Source organism: Vicugna pacos, chromosome 30 (assembly GCF_048564905.1).
Source record: "Vicugna pacos chromosome 30, VicPac4, whole genome shotgun sequence".
NCBI classification, from domain to species: domain Eukaryota; kingdom Metazoa; phylum Chordata; class Mammalia; order Artiodactyla; family Camelidae; genus Vicugna; species Vicugna pacos.
In genome coordinates this window covers 17,813,943-17,833,456 of record NC_133016.1, presented here as the reverse complement: position 1 = coordinate 17,833,456, position 19,514 = coordinate 17,813,943, and the positions used below count along the sequence as shown (strand labels likewise).

The 19,514-nt window shown below is 46.5% G+C and overlaps 1 long non-coding RNA gene across 1 annotated transcript in view; it reads left to right on the top strand.

Moving 5' to 3' along the window:
• Window positions 1–17,913, top strand: part of LOC140690538 (uncharacterized) — a 56,294-nt gene extending 38,381 nt beyond the window's left edge. Inside the window, exons 2-3 of the long non-coding RNA XR_012065851.1 lie at window positions 17,173–17,236; window positions 17,751–17,913. This is a non-coding gene — a long non-coding RNA (uncharacterized lncRNA). The remainder of the gene's footprint in view (window positions 1–17,172; window positions 17,237–17,750) is intronic.
• Window positions 17,914–19,514: the final 1,601 nt, after the last annotated feature.

The window sequence follows — 19,514 nt, the reverse complement described above, 5'->3', positions numbered from 1 at the left end:
GATGCTTTTGTGAGCACGGAGTTGCGGCAGGAAGTATGTATTTATTTATTTATTTAGACTCTGTGTTGTGATCAAAAAGTTGAGAAAAACTGGAGTTAACAGTAGGAATTGTTCCGGAGCTGCAAGTGGAAGGTTTCAGAAACTGTAGCCAGGTCAAGCCAGGCTGGGGAGGACTGACCCCATAGAGAGTCTTCCCCATCAATCCACGCAATAGCCACCCCTCCTTCTGGGGACTCCCAGAAATGGTTTCTGCTGCACGTGGTACCCTCGATTTTATTTTATTTAGCACTGCATCTTACGCTCTCATTTAAAACTCTTCATTTCAGATATGTCAGTCAGGTCTCCCCATGATATTCCAAGGTCCTTGAGGGAAGAAGCAGAGTCATGGGACCCCCAAGTGCTCAGAGGGTAGTGATCCTGGCCCCTCATAGGTGTTTAATTGCATGTGGACTGGAAGAGACCAAACGGCCTCCCCGTCTTTCAGTCAGACCTAGTGCTTCAGACCTTGGTTCACTTTGAAGTAACTATAGTGAGTTGAGCTTAAAATCTGATTCCTCCTAAGAAAAGTTGCATTCTTAATGGTCAGTAAGAATATACGTGAAAGCTACAACTCATTCTTAGTTCCTCGACTCATTCCAACTCTTGTGGGATCCACCTTTGAATTGTTTTCCCTTAGACTTTGACATTCTTGCTTAAACTCCAAACCCAGAGACCATTTGTATTTCTAAGAATCTCAGACGTCTGCAGAGCTGAAGCATGTAAAAGAAAGCTCTGAACGTGAAGAATGGAAGTTCTACAGCCCAGTCCTAGTTTTTGCCAGTAACTAGTTGGTTAATCTTGGGCTGGTGAGGTGGCCTCTCAACCCCAGCCATCTCATCATCAAAGCCACAAGGAGTCAGTGGGATGCTAAAGAGACATGGCGAATGGGGTGGATGAAGTTCTGAAAGGAAAGTTGAAACTTACAAATGTAAGGTTTTTCCCATCTTTTAAATTCCTAAAAAGAAGCTAAGTTTGCTTCCAGTCTCCTTACTCTCCAATTCTTCATAACACACAGAGACACAGACACACATGCAAACACATCCAAGAGGATCTCACGGTCACTGAAAGATGGCAGGCAGGCCACTGGTGGGGCGGGACGTTGGCTGTCTTCGCTGAAAGCGTGGGTGAATGTGAAATCAGACTTGGCCTAGGGAAACCTGCCCCTTGGCCATCGCTAGCCATCGTGTACACACAGCTTGGGTTTCTGAAGAAGCAACGTGGGTATTAGTCATACTGCCCAGGGAGGAAGTGAAATGGGGCTCAAGATATATGTTTTATATCCATTACTTTTAAGGAAAACAGATGTGAAAGGGTGTTGGGAAACACAGTTTGTTTATCAAGTTTAAAACTATGTCTGCAAACTGTATGCTCTTCAAAACCCTTTACCATCTATTATCCTCAAGCGTAAAGTTGGTGGGAAAGCAATGGCCGCCTGTTGTGGTTGAACTGTGTCCTCCGAAAGAGATGACATCCCAACCCCTGGTACCTGTGAATGTGACTTTACTTGGAAATAGGATCTTTGCAGATGTGATCAAGTTAAGATGAGGTCATATGTGATGAGGGTGGATTGTAAATTGATGACTGGGGTCCTTATAAGAAGATAAAAGGAGATGTACACAAAGGGCGATGATGTGAAGAGACACTGGGGAAGCCATGTGATGGAGGCAGAGGTTTAAGTGGTGCTTCTATGCATCAAGGAACCCCAGGATTGCCAGCCGTCACTAGAAGCTAGGAGAGAGGCATGGGACTAATTCTCCCTCAAGGCTCTCAGGGGGAACTAACTCTGCTGACACCTTGATTTCCAACTTGTAGCTTCCAGAACTGAGAGGGAATAAATTTCTGTGGTTTAAGCCTGTCAGTTTGTCGGACTTCGTTGTGGGAGCCTAGCAAACGAACACATCACCTCACTTTGGAGCTAAGGAACATAAGGTGGCTTTAGCCACGACGTGCTTCTGTAGGACTTTTATAATTTTGACTCAATGTTTTAAATGTTATGGTTTTTAACAGTTTATTACAAAGCATCATACATCTGGCAGATGTCAGACAGCGCTGTATTGTGACACTCTCGTTTTCTCTTCTGAAAAATGGTAAGGCTGGACTCTGTGCTCTCAAAGATCCCTTTGAGTACAACCTCTGATTGTAACATCCTGCATAACAAAACCTCTGGGAATGAAGCTCGTTAAACAAGAAGTCAGCCAGGCCGGGAGGCGGAGAGTGACCCATGGAAAACATTGCCTCCTGGAAACGGAAGATCATCAAACACAAAAGCTCTCCGTGATGCCGAGATCGGAGGGGAGTCTGTAGCTAAGGGAGAGGGTCTGGCAATGGGGAGTCTCTGGTCCTCTTCCGAGGCAAGACGCAGGGAGACTGAAACAGGACAGATGGAGACACAGAGAAGCCTTTCTCCGGATGTGCTGCGTGCTCCTCCCCAAACGGCCGACATGCTTGAATGTCATACCTCTTTGAAGAGCAGAGGACTGGCTGCCTGAGGGACCCTCCCAGCCACAGTTGGCCCAGCTCCACGTCCTCCCTGGGAAAAGCTGCCCTCAGTCCCATGGGAGCCACCTCCCATCACACAGACGGCTTACTGGCTTTCGTTTTCTTTCGCTCCTTTTTTCTTTTCCAGAAGCTCCTTACAGGGATGGTTTGGCAGGCAGCTCAGAGGCCCCGCTGTGATGGCGCGTCTAACAAGCTTGTCCCGCTGATTGATTAAACACCGGGCGATGCCAGCCTGAATGTTCCTCACTTTGATTGTCCTAGGAGTCGGGCTCGCTAATGAATGGGGTCTGATTACAGCCCAGCCTCTCCGAGTACCTCCTGTTGCCCCGGTCTGGGCTGCGCTTCTGCTTCGAGTACATCTTGAAAAGCCCGACAGCCTTCTCAGCAGGGTCTGGTGCGACGGGGCTGAGGTTTGTCTGGCCCGGTTGTTGCTTTCAACACTGTTGGGAGGTGGGAGGTGATTCCACCCAATCCAGCTTCTGCCACCCAAAGCCACCTGCCAGGGAGAAACGGGGAAGAGTCAGCCTCATCGATCCTGGGGGTTCCAAACTGGGACCAAGCTGGCCACCTCTGCGAGTCCCCTGGGAAGCCTTGAGTGTGTAACTGCTCCCTCTGGGAAGGCCAGCTCTTCGCATTCAGAGCCTGCTGCGTGAAGCATTCGATGACATTGAAGACCTGTAGCTCTACCTGCGCTCAGTGCCTAGTGAGCAACTGACCACGAAGTGACTACAGTCATTTATTGTTTCATTTTCTCTCTCTCCTTCCCTCTCCCTCTCCGTCTTTGTCTTTGTCTCTCTCTATCTGAAACTCATGGGTTATAACAGGCAAATGCAACTTAATCCTTCATTTGTAAAATAAAGGACTTGAAGATGATCTCTAAAGTACCTCTTGGCTTCAAAATGCCTTGTGTTCCTATTTTAACCATTTCCACCTACAGGTCCTCTTCTGTAGCCTCAGCACTGCCCATCTCTTGGAATGTGTTTCAGATCAAGAGGAAGTACATCAGAGGCTGAGCAGGAAACTTGCCTCTTGCCAGACTTGCCACAGGACATGATTAGACACAGGCCACCCAAAGCAATGCTCTGCTCTTCAGGGATTCCCAGCCTCCTTCTTGACCTGGACGCAGGCCCCCACATCCTCCTGAGCTCATGCTGGGCAGTCTGGGTTTCTGATCGCTGGGCTGCTTTGGCCTCTGAGAATTTGCAGTAGCATCGGGAGTGCTGCCCCGCCCCTCAGGTACCATCCTCTGCACAGACTCTGGCACATGCACGTGTCTCCATGACTCCGGGCTCTCCTAGAAGGGCTTTGCCTGTTCTGAGCACTTCCCTGGGTCTAGTATCCCATTTGTACCCTCCTGATTCCTTCCCCAGATCAGAGGCACATATTCTTGGCCTGGGATGAATCTCTACTGTGATTAGTTGGCCAAAGGGATAGTGTGCCAAACTGATGGAGATCAGGAGGTCCAGTCCACTAGCAGTGACTGTGGCAGATGAATGGGGAGTCAGCTTCAAGGCAACACTGCAGTAGGTGACAGCCTGAAGTCCAGAGGCGTCTAATCCAGGAGACTCAAGGACAGGGGGAAAGGACACTGGTGGGACTTGCAGAAGTCAGGACTCCAGTTCCAGTTAGAACACAAGAGAGAAAGGCAGGGCTGGAACCTGTGTATGAGAGGGTAAGATTTGAACCCTCTTCCAAGAGGCCTTGTTCAACAAGGTTTGGTTTCAAGAGATGAAATTACAGTGGGCCAGTGAGAAGAACCTGGCTGTGAGATGAAAACTGCCTTAGTAGCTGCTGTGGATTGAATTGTGTCTTCCTCCACCCAGCAACACAAATATATGTTGAAGATTACCACCCCCGCCCCCAACCCTGAATCTGTGATTGTGATGTTAGTTGGAAATAGAATCCGTGGAGATGTAACCAAGTTAAGGTAAGGTCCCACTGGATTAAAGTGGGTTAAATCCAGGACTGATGTCCTTATAAGAAGACGGAAATTTGGAAACAGACTCAGGGAAGAAAGCTACATGAGGATGGAGGCAGAGACTGGAATCACGTGCTTACCAGCTATCGCCCTCCAAGGATTGCTGACAACCCCCAGGAGCCAGGAGAGAGGCATGGAACAAATTCTTCCTTAGAGACCCCAGAGGGCACCAACTCTCTTTGATTTCAGACTTCTAGCCTCCAGGACTATATAAGAAAATGAGGTAATTTTGTTTTCAGCCACCCAGTTTGTGGTAATGTTGTGACATCCCTAGGAAACAAACACGGTATCCAAGTTAATCTAATGTGGAGCCGCCAAAGTGCTGGTCTGGTCCTTCTTACATAGCCTCTGCATGAGGGTAGGACTGGTTTTAAAGATGGGTAAAAGGCTGAACCAGAAGGAGTGGCAATCTTCAAATGTTAGGGCACCGGCTCTCAATTGATACGTGTGGCTGGGGTGTTACGGAGGTGCATGCAGTGTGTGTGCGGTACATGCCGTAATCGCCAAGGCTTTACTACTGAAATGTATGTGAGTGTTGTAATTACCAAGATGGGATTGTTTGTGAATGGGTGGGGGAGATTTGATACACCCTTGCTTTCGCCTACTTCCCTGTCCTTTAAGTCATGAAATTGCAGTTCCCCATCCTCCTGTCTTAACTCCCTTGCTTCCTTCCAACTCATAGGTTGAGAAACCCATGTTAGAGGAACGTAGGGGCAAAGAGATAAGGTCATCATTGTCTAGTTCGTCTGATACCTTGTGTCAGTTAGGGAAATGCTAGATGATGTAACAAACAAACCCTAAAATGTTAGTGTTTTACGTAAGTCCCATGTATGTCTCAAAAGCCATGGTCTGCTGGTGGAATATTTCACTTCCTCCATATTCTGTTGGAAAGTAGCCACATGGCCCTATCTGGGAGCAAGTGGGGTTGTGCTAGGAAGTGTGGTATCTGGCTGTGTGTCTCCCTTCCAGCCATACTCCCATGACGGATATGCATGCATTTTTGGTAGTCAGCTGTCCATCCCTGTCACGGCCCCTTATATAATTCTCAGAAATATCACATCACAGGTTTCAGAAACTTCCTTCTACTCTTTACTTCAATTTTTATATAACCCATAATAGAATTGGCAGGAAGTGACAGTAAAAAAGTGACAAAATTTTTTGAAGAAGACCTGTGATCAGATCTTGGCTCCAATGTTTAATAATTGTGTAAATCTTGGGCAGTTTACCTAAATTTTCTGAGTCGCAATTTCCAGATTTGTCAAATAGGAATAATACTATTTCTTTGTAAGCTTAATTGTTAGAAATGACATATACAAAGGACTGGACAGGTAAGAAGTGCTTACTAAATGGTAGCTTTTCCTTTAATTTCAATAAAATTATCACCAGTGGATTTTTATCAGTATGACATACTACTGTCAAACTCTAAATTTCCTTAAGTTTTTTTTTTCCCTGTAACCTAAATGAGTTTCTACTTACTCATAAAAGGTTTGAGTTAGAAGGCTCTTGGTGATCACCGTATTTGATTTCTGAAGGCTTGGAATGACTTATTCAAGGTTACGGAGGTGATTCGTGGCAGAGACAAGACTAAACCTTAAGTCTTTTCAACTTATAGTTCAATGTGCCTTCCAAGTCTTCCTATGAAATTTGCTGAAAACTGAGCATACCGGAATTGTAGCTTTCAAGATGGAACTTTGGAATGACCCACCTATTTGTCTAATTTGGTTGGGTGTGATTTCTGGGCTAGCTGTCATTTGCCTGAATTACCTGTCATTTTCCTGAATTACCTGTCATTTTTAGTATCTTTATGCCAGAATTATCTTCAAATAATGAATTTTGTTGTTTGCAGAGAGATTACTTCTCGCTGGCCATTCAAATGGGACTTCTGGTACACTTTCTCCTGAGAAAAGGCAGTGCCTTAAAAGGACGTGAAAAATAGATTCTCTCTACGCCATATGATACCCCAATAGGTTCCTTTTTACTCTGCCCTTTCCAAGGAGGGTCTCCTTTCTTTCAGTGATTTTCTGACTGTTAAGAACACGTCATCTCTGTATGTTTGTGTGTGTGTGTTTTCTCATTTAGTAGATACATTACAACATTGTAATAGTGAAAATCCCAAACTATTCAGCGATGTTGTTTTGAGAGAACTGAGTCTCTGATGAACATTACTAAGAAATATATAGACCTCTGGGTCTGACTGTATAGTCACGTGTTGGGTATTAGTGGAAGAATGAGTGGTCATTGCCGTGGATGTTGGCATTTGAACTTGATCCAGCATTGTCCTTCTTTCCTACCTTCCTTCCTTCCTACCTTCCTTCCTTCCCTCCCTCCCTCCCTCCTGCCTTTCTTTCTTTCTCTTTCTTTCTTTCTTTCTTTTCTCTAAGGGGTAGTCTTTGCCAACCCCAGGAGAGAGCACTTAATCATCAGGAAGTTGGGCTGTGCTGCCTTGTCTGCCCCAAGGAGGTCTCCTGCAGGGCCCGTGTGACCCAGGGTGACTAGGCAAGGGTCGCCCACTTCGCCAGGCTTCACCAGATTGAACACTCTAGGCTGTGGGAAGATAACAGAGGAATCTTAGCATAAGAGGCCTAGAAGGTCAAAATGTCAGTGACTGGAACCTGTCCCCAGCAGGATTCATTCCTCTGCACCATGCTTCCAAAGGGAGGTTCACGCTTAGGTCTTTGAATGGAGAATCCTTCGAGAATGTTCCCTCTCCTGTCCCTGTGTCTTCCCCGTTTTCATGCATCCCTTCCTTTGAAATGCATCCATCTGGATTTCTTTACCCTCAGCTTCATGAGAGGCCTTCTTCCTCCCATCCCCCCCTCAGAAGCAAAGGTGGGATCTTTGGTCCCCCCACTTCCTGTAAATTACAAAGCTTCATTCTTTGGCCAGATAGTAGTAGAAGGGCTTGTTGGCTCGGCTGCCGTAGGCTGAGCAGAGTGTGTTCTGGTACCAATAACTACAGCCCATTTCCTCATTGTTCACCTAGGAAGCAAGCACCTTTGGCCAAAGCAAGAGAATTCCAGAAGACAACACAGTTTAATGTCACGTGAAGAACGGAGAATCCTAGAGGTAACATGGACTCCACTTCACCTGTTACTAAGCCCTTGTATTATTGTGTTAAAGACACTTTGACTTCTTCCTGCACCTAACTGACAAGCGTTTTCCTGCCCTGTGTACTTACTGTAAGTGTCTGGTACGCTCGTGTTGCTCTCCGGAGAGTCAGGCACTAGATCTGAGAATTTCCTTCTATTTAGCTATACCGATGTCCACAGATATGGGGATCGATGTCCGGGCTGTTTCTGTTTCATTCATTCTCCCACTAGAGAATGCAAAGAAGTATAAGACATGGACGAATAACTTGAGCTTATGCGGATTGGGAAGATGCACCAGCAAAAATTCTTAGCTATTGCAACGGGCAGAAAGCCAGCTGAGACTAACCGAGACGAGAAAAAGGATTAGTTGATGTAAATGTTAAGTTTGAGGGGAGTACCCTTAGCTCCAGGCATGGCTGGGTCCAGAGGCATCAAGCAATATCCCCACCCCACCGCCCCCGTATCTCGGCTCTGCTTCCCTCAGTTGGCTTCCTTCTCGTGTTAGCACCGTGGCTCTGGTGGTCTCAGGGCTGACTGTTATAGTTCCTAATCCCTCTTGGACGATGGTTCTAGAAGTGATCTCAGTTTAGGGGGCTCTTAGGGAGGGGGTGATATCACTGATTTGCTAAATCTGGGTCTTATGTCCGATTTACGTGGCCAGGCTAACCCATCTCAACCACAGGGATGGAACAGAATTACCTTAGAAAAGAGGAGAGGAAATGTCTCATAGGAAGGAACGCTGTGCAGATAACAGATCTCTGTGTTCACTCTAGGCAGTACGGTAGACGAATTGGAAACAATAAGCAATACCAGCTGGTGTGTAATTAAATACTGAAATGCAGAACCTAGAAGGGCAGTGTGGAAGGAGCTTCTAAGAAGAGGGAAATCACAGAGAAATGAGGATAATCAGAGACCGTTTCATACAGAGGGGCTCTTCGACCTAGATTTTAGAGAAAACTTTCAGGCAGACAGTGGTTAAGAGAAGAAACAGAGACGCAGGTAAGAAAACGGAGTGGGGAAGCCTGAGACAGTGAGAGTTCATCTCAAGGCAACAGCACGGCTCATCCCAGACAAAAGATGGTAGAAGGCACAACTCCTTACTATGGCAGTTTGTCTGTCAGCAAATTTACCTGCGATGGTTTACTCTTCCATGTTTGCTCAGCTTCCCCCAACTGAAGCAAAGCACTGTTTTGCATCTGGGGGATCTGAGGCCTATTAAATGATGGAGGCTTTGGTGACCACGGAAGGGAGTGGAGAGAGTTCAGGATTAGCCTCCTTTCCTGGCAAAGCAAGGGAGCGCCTAGGAGGAAGGGAGGCTCCTTCCTCCTCAGACCCCTTCCTTACCTGCTGACGGGTGCCTGAGATTGCATCATGAAGACAGTGCTCGTGAAACAACTTATGTGCCCATTCCTGGAGAGAGGGGACTCTGTGACAAATTCTTTCACGTTATGACGTTTATGAATGAGATCAGATCATTGGGGAGTCAGACTAATAAGGTGAGTAAAGACCTGGAATGAAATAAATACGGGAAACGAAAGGCAGGTGTCTGAGGAAGTGGGGGAGGGAGCTCAGAAAGAGGAGGACGCCTTAGTCAGGGACAGACTGCCTGCTTTCCCTGCCAGGGAACGGGTGCTGGTGGCGTGGGGAGGCGTGTTGGGTGCCTGACACATCCGTGTCCTCCTGTGTTGAGACACGGCAGAAGCTCCCCTTAGAACCTGTGTTCTGGAAAGCAGCGTGTTGGTTTGCAGGCAGTCCCATTTTATATGCTGTGTGTGTGTCTGTGTGTGTGCTGTGTCGTGTTATCTCAAGAACTGTCTCTTTTGCGCGTCGAGTCACGTTACGCCGGGGAGGAGTGAAACGGTCTGACGGGTGTCTCAGTCTCGTCCATGGCACACGGCTCAGCAAGGGAACGGACTTAGCAGGTAGAGCCGCAGAGTGGGAGGCAGCGGTGGGTCTCCGGCCTGCCTCGGGCGTGATCATGAGGAAGCCTTTGCTCCTGGGGGGCCTTTTGTTGCTTGCTCTGCGCTGCACTCCCGTGTTTATTTTGGGAGCAACGGAGTCTCAGAACCCAGCATGACACTTGCATGACAATTTATTTTTAAAGGGGCTATAAATATGGAACTCGTTGAGCAAGAGATCAGAGCTCTTTGGGTATGTTTCATAATCAGTTACCGGCACCCTCCCTCTCTCTGAAATAAGCGAGATTACATTTTAGTGCAATTTGAATTAGTGATTTCGTTTTTATTAAATTATCAGCATTTTCTTTGCTGGCATGTGACACACGCTCCCAATGGTCATCTGTTGCGAAGCCATGCTAAGAGGCCTGGCCCAGGTGCCCCAGAGTGAGTCCTTCTTACTGTGGCTCACTGTGGCTTTCTCGTTTTTTGAGAGGAAGAACTCCCAGCTCTTGTTATGAGCCTTCCTTTGTAATATCATGATCAGAGAGCCTGGTAGAGCAGAAGGGAAAAATAAAAGGCAGAGTGATGGAAGCAGATAAATTCTGCATATCTTTCTGTGATGGAGGCTATGGGCTTGAGAGTGAGAGATGGTGAATGGGTTCCATTCCAAGATCAATCATTTACTGCTAACCGCAGGCGAATTACGTAACTCTCTGAGTCAGAGCTTCCTTATTTATAAAATGAGCATGAAGCTCCTCATGAAGCTGTTAAAACACTGAAAAGACACCATATGTAAACACTAAGTGGATAGTAGTCACTTAATAAGTTAGTTTTCGCCAGTTCATGTTAGTCTCCTCCTTTACTTAAAGCAGAGGCAGCTTGTGAAAGAGATACGACATTGACTTCCTTTGGGGAAGTAGTGTATATTAGTCAGGATAGGCTAGATTGTGCCGCAGTAACAAACAATCCCCAAATCTCAGTGACTTATAAAGCAAAGGTTTATTTTCTGTTCATGCTGCAGGTGCATTGTGGGTCAATTGCATCTTTCTTCTTCACTGTGGGGTCCAGAGGGACAGAGGAGCCTCTACTGGGATATACTAATCATAGTGATAGAGGGAAAGAAGCTAATGAAGAATGAGCTGGCTCTTTTATTTGAAGTGACACATATCATTTTGCCCACCTTTCATTGGCTAAAACAAGTCACATGGCTAAGCATGTTATCGATGGGGGCAGAGGAGTAGAGTTCTTTATGCCTTTGTGGCCAGTTATTGACAGCATGGTCTCAAACTGAGGTCGGAGCCAGGACATCTCATGAGAATCATGTACATAGATGACAAAGCCCTAGGGATCAAAATCTTGTCACAGGCCCACAAGTACACATTTTTGCTCCTTTCCACAGGTAATTCTGGTGTACACCTGTCTGGTTAAAGCCACTGTACTAGAAGATTCAGGTTGACCTAAAAAAAAAAATCAAGAAAATTAATTAGCTGATCAGTTTGGGGGCAGAAGTGTTAAAAAAAAGAGAAAATTCTGCCCTTTTTTCTGTCTTACAGATCTTTATTTCTTCATTATTTTTTTTCGGTTATAATTTCATTGAGTTGTTCCACGGCCTCCTTATTTATAATTTAGGAAGCAGATGAATTGAATGCTTTATGTTTCTCCAGGGAAAGTAAAGAACTAGGTTGCTTTTCATTTGTTTGTGGCCCTCCATTGATTTTTCAATGGGTCAGTGTAAACAGCGTCACCACCTTTGACTTAAATCTTCCTGGGACACATGCGGATGGAGACTGAAAAAGAGTCAGACCTTGATTAGCCCTTTGCTTTGGGGTCTCTGTACCTTCTGCTGTAGAAATAGTCTCCAGTTAGCTTTTCATTGTGAGTCAGTCAGGAATATTGGCTTTACCTTCCCAGCATACTCATTTTTCCTGCAAAGTGGTACAAAATAAGGCTATGAAAAAAAACCACTGAGCATGGGGGTATGAGGCAGGAAGGCACAATAAAGAGGCAAAAGAGCATGTCTTAACTGAGTGCCCTTACTTCAGATTGCCTTTTGGATGACAGTGTTTCTTTAATCTTCATTAATCACATCCTCAGGTCCTTTGACCAAAAGAGGGGCCTGAGACAGCACCTCCCCCATCCAGCAGGGGACGAGACCCAGCCCAGATGCCAGCCCTTGTAGACGTTTGTGAAGGTATCTCACTGAGGGGAGGGGCTTGACAACAAGTGTTTTCTTGGATCTAAAGAACACATCAAAGTTCGTGACTACAAAGAGCCTGCAATGGGATTATTGGAGTCAGTGTGACGTCTCCCAGGCTGGTGCTTACTCTGGGGTTTGACTTATTCTTCTCATGTCGAAAAATGAGAGGCTGAATTGCAGAAAGTTGAAGCAAATATTCAAATACCTTTGAAGCTGGGGGCTCGCCAGTTGCGGGACCTTGATCTAGCATTGCTGTGTTCTCGCATCCTTCACAGTTGACTTTCTTCGTGTGTTCAGACGCCGGGGGTGCCTGACAGGGCTGACCCTGTGTCTTGGCAGAAGCTCTTTGCACTGAGGTGTCAGAGCAGCGGAGAGGTCCCTCAGCCCCCTCTGCGTGCTGTCAGGTGAATGGCTGACAGTTGGAATTCCACAAGCTGAAATATGTTTTTGGCTTAAGTTTTCAGTTTTTGTTAAAATAGAAATGCCTCTGGGAGGAATCAGATCTCATTTTATGTGGGGTGTGTGTGCGTGCACGTGTGTGTGCATGTGAGTGCCTTTTGAGAAAATAAAATATAGTGCTGGGAAAATTATAATAATATTCTCTAAATGCTTGCTGATGTTTTTCCTGAGAGAGTGGCACAGGCGGCTGGCTCCTCTCCGACTATGTAGTTCCATCACTGGGAAGCAGCTGCCCACGGTCTACCTTCTGCCATGCTCTTTTGGATGTAAGTGTGGCATGTGATTGAGTTCTAGCCAATCAAATGTGACTGGAAATTGTCAAGCAGAGTACCCTGCTCAGATCTAATTCACCGGGCTAAGGAGCGGGAGCTGGAACTGAAGAGCACCTGGCCGGAGAACAGGCTTAGCGGCCGGCAGCCCCAAGCCAGCTATGGATTCTGGAACTCTGGACCTGACCGCCCCTAGGATTTGCTGCAGCCCAGATGGCCCCCAGCTTCATCTCTGGGACCCCAGCTGCTCCAAGCCCAGGATCTCTTTCCCTGAGGACCTAGCCCTCTCCTCTGTGAGAACTTACATTGTTGATAGGTTTTTCTTAACAAAAGTTAGAAAATTCAGCTCCTTTCTGTCTTGGATCTGGTAAAGACTCAAGGGATGCCTCAGAAGGGGCCCTGAGTTCGTGGATGGGAGTTTTGCTCCCTGCTGGGTATGATGAAATGTTGAACCCCTCCCTCCACCTTTTTCTCAAACCAGGGATGTCTGTTGAAATAAAACATTCAGTCTGGGGGGAAAAGATATTAATGAAACTGAAGTCAGGGGAGGAATCCAAGTACATGGAGGAGAGCAAAGGTCATCACTGTGCCAGCCACCAGGAATGGACGTTCAGACGTTCTGCCCACTGCGTCTCGGTATTGGCCTTGCCAGGGAAAACACAAGGGAGCTGAACGCTGGATATGACGGTGCTGTACTCACATAGAAGAGAGGCAGAGCAAGATCAGCTCCCCACGGTCACGGTTCCCCACGGGCAGGGAGTCTCTCCTGGCAGCCCAGCCTGAGCAGCTGGCAAATGCACACCCTGCAGTGAAATGCATTCATGTGAGGTCAGAAAAGACGGGGCTGGGGGAATTTTTAAGGTGCATGAAAAGGTCAGGGGTTGACTGAAGCTGCTTTTTCCTTATGGTCTCAGAAGGTCTGAGTAAGCCATGACTATCCAACAGATATTCATTGATGCCCTGGGGACAGAGACAAAAGACGTATAATAGGAATTAGGCACACAAACTGACAATCCCTGCATGGTGAGTTCTAGAATTACGGGAGTTCAAGGGGGAGACATCAGTTGCAGACTTGAGAAGTGACTCCACGCTGAGTTCTGAAAAGTGAATAGGAGGTAGGCGGATAAAAGGAGGGGCGGCGAGGGTGTGTGAATGCACTGAGCTGTGGAAAGGGAGGTTTCTCTCAAGCCACCTGCGTCTTCTCTGCTGGGCCTGGCGACGGAGGAACAGTGTGGGACAGACTCCCCAGACTGAGGTCAGCCAACACCTTCCTCATGCTGCTGATTAGAGGCTGAGCCGGTAGGAAAGTCCTTGCGCAGTCACCCTCATAGACATCCTTCCGTGCACACCTGTACCTCCACAGAGGCTAGGCTGATGGCCTGGAAGTAGGAAGTCTAATCCAGCTCCCACGGGGTACAGAGCTTTGTGAACAGCCCTCATTAGTCCATCTGGGACCCTAAGTCTTTTTCGGAAGCCTAAGTCATTAGGAGCAGTGACCACACCCACGGACTCAGGTGAGGGGTGATGACGGGATGATAACAGGGACCTGAGTCTCAGATTCGGGCAGCGTTTTTCCATGTGCACCAAGTCTTTCTCCAGCCTGCAGTCAGCCCACCTCTGCTGAGACACCTGCATATTTAGATCGCAGTCACAGCTTCAGCTCTGTCAGTAGGAGTGTCTAGTTCTGATGGCTGCCTGCCTGCCTGCACATCCCAAGTCCAGGTTAGACCCAGGCTTTTGCACTGCCTCCTGGCCTGGATTTTACCAAAGACAGAAGCAAGCCCATCTCTTTCCTCTGGTCTCCCCTTCCTTGTCTCTCCGTCTGCTCCCTGGGAGCCCAGGCAGTTCACCAGTACGTTTCCCAGCCTGACCACCGTCAAGCAGACTTAGGAAGCATGTGCCCCAAGGACCCCGGCATTAGCAAAGACAGAGTTTTTTGGTTTATTGAAGTATTTCTCATGCATTTCCTCTTCTTACCCACAGGAACATGATACTGGAGACTTCATTTACTCAAGGGCTAAATGCCTGAAAACTTGGAAAAAAGATCTGATGGTGTGCTTTTAGCAGGAACAAAAGTATTACTGCAAAGGTCTTTGGGATTTCTGACTTACTACTTAAGGGAGGAAGAATTTAGGGGACATAGACTCAGGAGTTGCCCATTCCTAAAACCCTCCCTCATAGTTTGAATTTCCCTGAAGAAGGTCTAGCACAGAGTGTGTGGTTGTGTCTTGAAATTCAGTAGAGAAATGGAGTGGATGTCTGGAGTGGGTGGGACCTGGACAGAAGTGTTCGTTCGCTTTTTTTTTTAAGAGACTAAACTAGAGCGTATGTGTATATTGGGAATGAGTCAGGCAGGAGGGAAAATAATGATGCAGAGGAGGGGACAGTTGCAGGGGCAAAGGCCTTGAGTGGCAAGGGGCAGTGATGTCACACGTACAAGTGTAGGAGCTGGCCTTTGATGGGAGGAGGGACAGTGAAAGGAGGAAGAGAACGAGGAGGCGTGTTCAGGCGGCTTTACATGGTCAGGTGGATCTCATGGCGGGGAGATGCAGGTGCTTCTGTCCCAGAGCTTCCAGGCTCTCAATGCCTTTGCGGGGAGGTACCAAGTAGTGAGGTTGGTGACTAGGGGGCATGCACTGGAGAGCTGAAGATGGAGAAAAGATGTGAAATATCTCCTGGAGAATGTAAGGGGAAATTGCTGGGGCCCTTCAGTAGGATTCAGTGTCTAGTGCTTATTCGGCATTTATGTCATTAGATTAAGGTGACTTGACATAATATACATGTGTTTCTCCCCCACCCCCCACCTCTGGAAACATTCAGCTGTTAGAAGGTTTGAGGCATTTGAGGCATACAGATATTTCAGTTTGACAAGGATCGGGGTTTTTCTAGGTAAGTGCAAACTGGAGAGGGGGCAATGGAGCTAAAGATAGTTTCAGTAGAAGGCTCAGAGAGGTTACTTGATTCATCTCAGATCACACAGCAAGTTAATGGCAAAAGCCCGAAACGTAAACCCACGTCTGCTGCTTCGCCGTTTTCACTCCCTATCAGGGCTCTGACACTTCAGGCTGGATAAAAGGGAAGGGAGACAATGAGGGGTGATACTGATCAGCCAGAAGTATCTGGTCTGATATTATTATTGTTATTTTGTTATTATTCTGAAAGGAAGTCTTCATTGCAAATATTGTGCCAAATAAACCTTGATAGTTAATAGATGTCTGTGTTTAAAAAAAAAATCACCCCCATGTGTGTCTGTGGTCAGGGAGGACTGCTGTATCTCACCCAGGAGCATTGATTAGAGGGTGTGCCCCGGGCAGGGAGAAGCCTTGGCCACACCGTTCGTAGACAGACAGGGAGGCATGAAGTCGTCACATGCTTTGTGGGAAACCTCATGAAAACCTCAAGCCTTCTGTAACACCGATTAAAAATAATTTAAATCATCCATATTTTATTAGAAAATGTCAGTGGCTATGAGTAAATCAATTTCAAATGGATTTTATTTGTATAAAGTTAGTATTTTAGAAAGCGAATTTATGGCTCACAATTACCTCTTCCAATATGAGACTGTTGCGATATTAGTAGTAAATGTGTTCTGATTGACTCTATCATTAATCAAATGTTCCCAAGTAAAAGGCCTAATCTTGTCTTATAAGATTAAATAAAAAGACCCAAAGGATGCTTTTCAAGGCCTCAGTCAAGGAGGAGGAGCTGGTGACGTAAGAGGGCATTTGCCAGTGTTTTTGACTACCTGGAGTCTGAAACCAGGTTTGTTTGAGGAACCCCCCACCTCGTGAGTCATGGGCGGGGACAGAATCTTCCTCCTGCTTGAGAAGGTGGCAGGGTAGCAAACTGCAGAGGCCAGATACTTCCCTAGTCTCCTTTGCAGCCAGTGTGGGCTGGCGATTCTGGCTCAGTCAATAATCAGATACCCCCGCCCAGAATCGTTTGCTAAGGAAGCACAGAGAAGGCAGCGGAGAATCCATCCGGGCATCACAGGAGATGGTGGAAGCAACTCCAGGTCTAAGGCCGGTGGCGGGGAGAGTGCACGGTGGCATCCAGTGTGCTTCAGTTGTAGCCGGGGTGTCACTAAGTCAGTCGTAAGTAGAATGACAGCACATCCTGGTTTGCTTGGGACAGTCCGAGTTGTTGCCTGTGGTCTTGTGTAATTATTGGTAGAATCCCCCTTTGTTTGTAAACTAAGCCATATGGCCATTTCGGACATAATAAAAGACCTTTAGATCTTCAACCTTTTCAAAGATTTTTCCCTTTATACCTTCTTGCTTTGAATTTGGGCTCTTTCCCGAGGGCACATCTTTATCCTCATCCCTCCCCAGTGGTGGCTGTCTTCCCTGCTACACTCCTCAGTCCTCGGGGCCTGGAAGGAGAGTGCTTGCCTTCCTTATCACCCTTGCTCCTTATCACTACTTCCAAACCACCCCTTTCCAGTGTAATAACCCTAGTACTTTCTCACCGTCGGTTACCTTTCTCGTGTCTCCTTTATTGTTGCTTATTGTCTTCGTGGACTTGAACCCCATGGGTCATTGTTATCATCATTCCTTGTACACCGTCAGCTTCTCTTGATCTTTCTCCCTCTTACGTGCTTGCTGGGCAGAACCTTAACCCTGATTCTATCCAATGGCAAGCTTGCGATCAGGTGAGACGAAACCAACCAGCAATGCTGTGACAGAGCTTGCTAATCTTCGACTCTAGTAACCCTTCCTCCTCTTTTTTTTTTTTTTTCCTTTAGGAGAATCACACCTGAATTTTAGCTGGATTCATGGTTGCATGGAGACACTTCTGCCCATTGAGATGTAAGCAGAGCTGTTTTATGAAATTTTAGGGAAATGTTCACAAAGAAACGGTATGTGTGTGAGTGAGAGAACCTCTTTAATTTTTTTCCCTCTTGTTGTCTGGAATGTGGATGTGAAGGCTGGCACCTGATCAGCTGTTTTGGGTAATGTGGTTGCACGTTAAGGATGTAGAGTGTGAGTCCTAATGATCGTGATGGTCATAGTGTGATGTAAGCCCAGACCGCCTATCTCTGGACCCCTTATAAGAGAGAAATGAACTTTTACTTTGGTGTGTTAGGCAGAATAATGGCTCCTAAGATATCCTTATCTCAAAAGTCTATGAATCTGTACCCTTACATCGGCAAAAGGGACTGGGCAGAGGTGATTAAATTAAGGGCCTTGCGATGCTGAGAGGAGCCTGAATTATTCAGGGGATCCAATCCAGTCTCATGCGCCCTTAAAACTGAGAACTTCCCCAGCTGTAATCAGTCAGAGAGATATACGGATGCAGGATCAGAGAGATGTCACATTTCAGGCTCTGAAGATTGAGGAAGATGACACAAGATAAACAGGGCAGACGTCCTTTAGAAGCTGGGAAAGGCAACAAAATGGATTCTCCTCCAGAGTCTCCAGAAATAATCTACGACCCACCAATACCCAATTTTGACCCTCAAGATCCATTGTGGACTTCTGACCTACAGAATCGTAAGTTAATATGTTTGCGTTGTTTTAAGCCACTACGTTTGCGGTACTTTGTAACGTCGGTAATAGAAAAGTAACACACCACGTGGTTTATGCATTGCTATTTTGTATTTACACGATACTCACAACCATATTTAATCTCAAATAATACACACACTGAGGGATTTTAACTGAATCCGGACCACTAGCCTCCAGGGGGTTGTTGGAACTACCCTGATGTCCTGCTCTGTTTCCCCAGGTAACTCATTCTCAGTCTTCAGATGTCATCTTCTCTGTTCTTCGAACCTCAAACATCTCCTCCCCATAACTCACTCTCAGTCAGTGCCTTGGCTTCTTATTTCATTTAGAAAAATAGAAGCAATGAAGGGGGGACCTCTTCGTGCTCCTACCACCAAATATACTGACCTACTCATATCTACCCTTTTATTGAGCCATCTTTCCCTTTATAATGGACAATGCAGCACAGACCCTTCACATGGGCACTGTGTTTCTTGCCCTCACCCTCCTCAGAGACGTCTTGCCTTCAGTTGTACTCTCTTGCTCCAGCGTCATCAACAGTTTCCCTCTGTTGGATCACTCCTGCCCTTTTTTTGCTGCGTTTTCTGCTTTGACATGAACGGGAGGAATGAAAGGGGTGTGTGTGTGTGTGTGTGTGTGTGTGTACATGTGTACATGTGAACGTGTGCACAGAGGAAAGCTATCTATAAATCTTAGTATTTGTTCTCTGAGGCCTTAACTGTAAAATCAATTCGTATCAACAGATGTTTATTTATAATCTATAAAATGCATATTTATGTAGTAAGGTGTTATGAGGCTGTAAAGTAATATGTTTATCACAAGTCCTAGATTATTCGGAGAAGCTCTGATACAACATACTTTTACTTCCCGTCTCCATAACTACATCTAATGCTGTCAGCCTAAATACCTAATTGGGGGTTCCAAAAGAGTTACATCTGTCTATTAGATAAGAACGCTCTCCGTGAATTCGTTTGGGGCTGTCACACATGAACCGATGAAGGACAAAAGATGCAACATGAGGAGGCAACGTGAATGGGTGAGACTGGGGGCGGGAGAGTCTGGTTCCCCTGGAGTGGTGAGCTCGTCCGGTCCAGGGCTGCGTGCGACCAGTGCTAAACCATGAGTGCTTGTGGTCCAGGGGCTGCGGTTTGGCTCAGACTGTCCCACGGTGGAGGCAGGCATCCAGCTCTGTTAGCAACTGCCATTGGTCCTCCAAAGTGGCTGCACTATTTTGCACCCCCAACAACCATGGAAGAGAGCCCCACTTATGCCACAGCCTTGTTGAGACCCGTATTGTCAGTCTTTCTCATTTTTAGGCATTCTGGTGGATGCGTCGCGACCTCTTACTGTGGTTTTAATCTGCATTTCTCCAATGAGCCGTCCTACTGAGCCTCTTCTTTGTAGGTTTATTGTCTGCTGGTGTATCTCCTTTTGTGAAGTGCCTGTTAAAATCTTTCACCTGTATTTTTTTTTTTTAATTTGGAGACAATTTACTGCTGTTTTTTATTTTGACGCCTTTATTGTTATGTAATTCCTGTATAGTAAGCCACACATATTTCAGATGTACAATTGGGTGAAT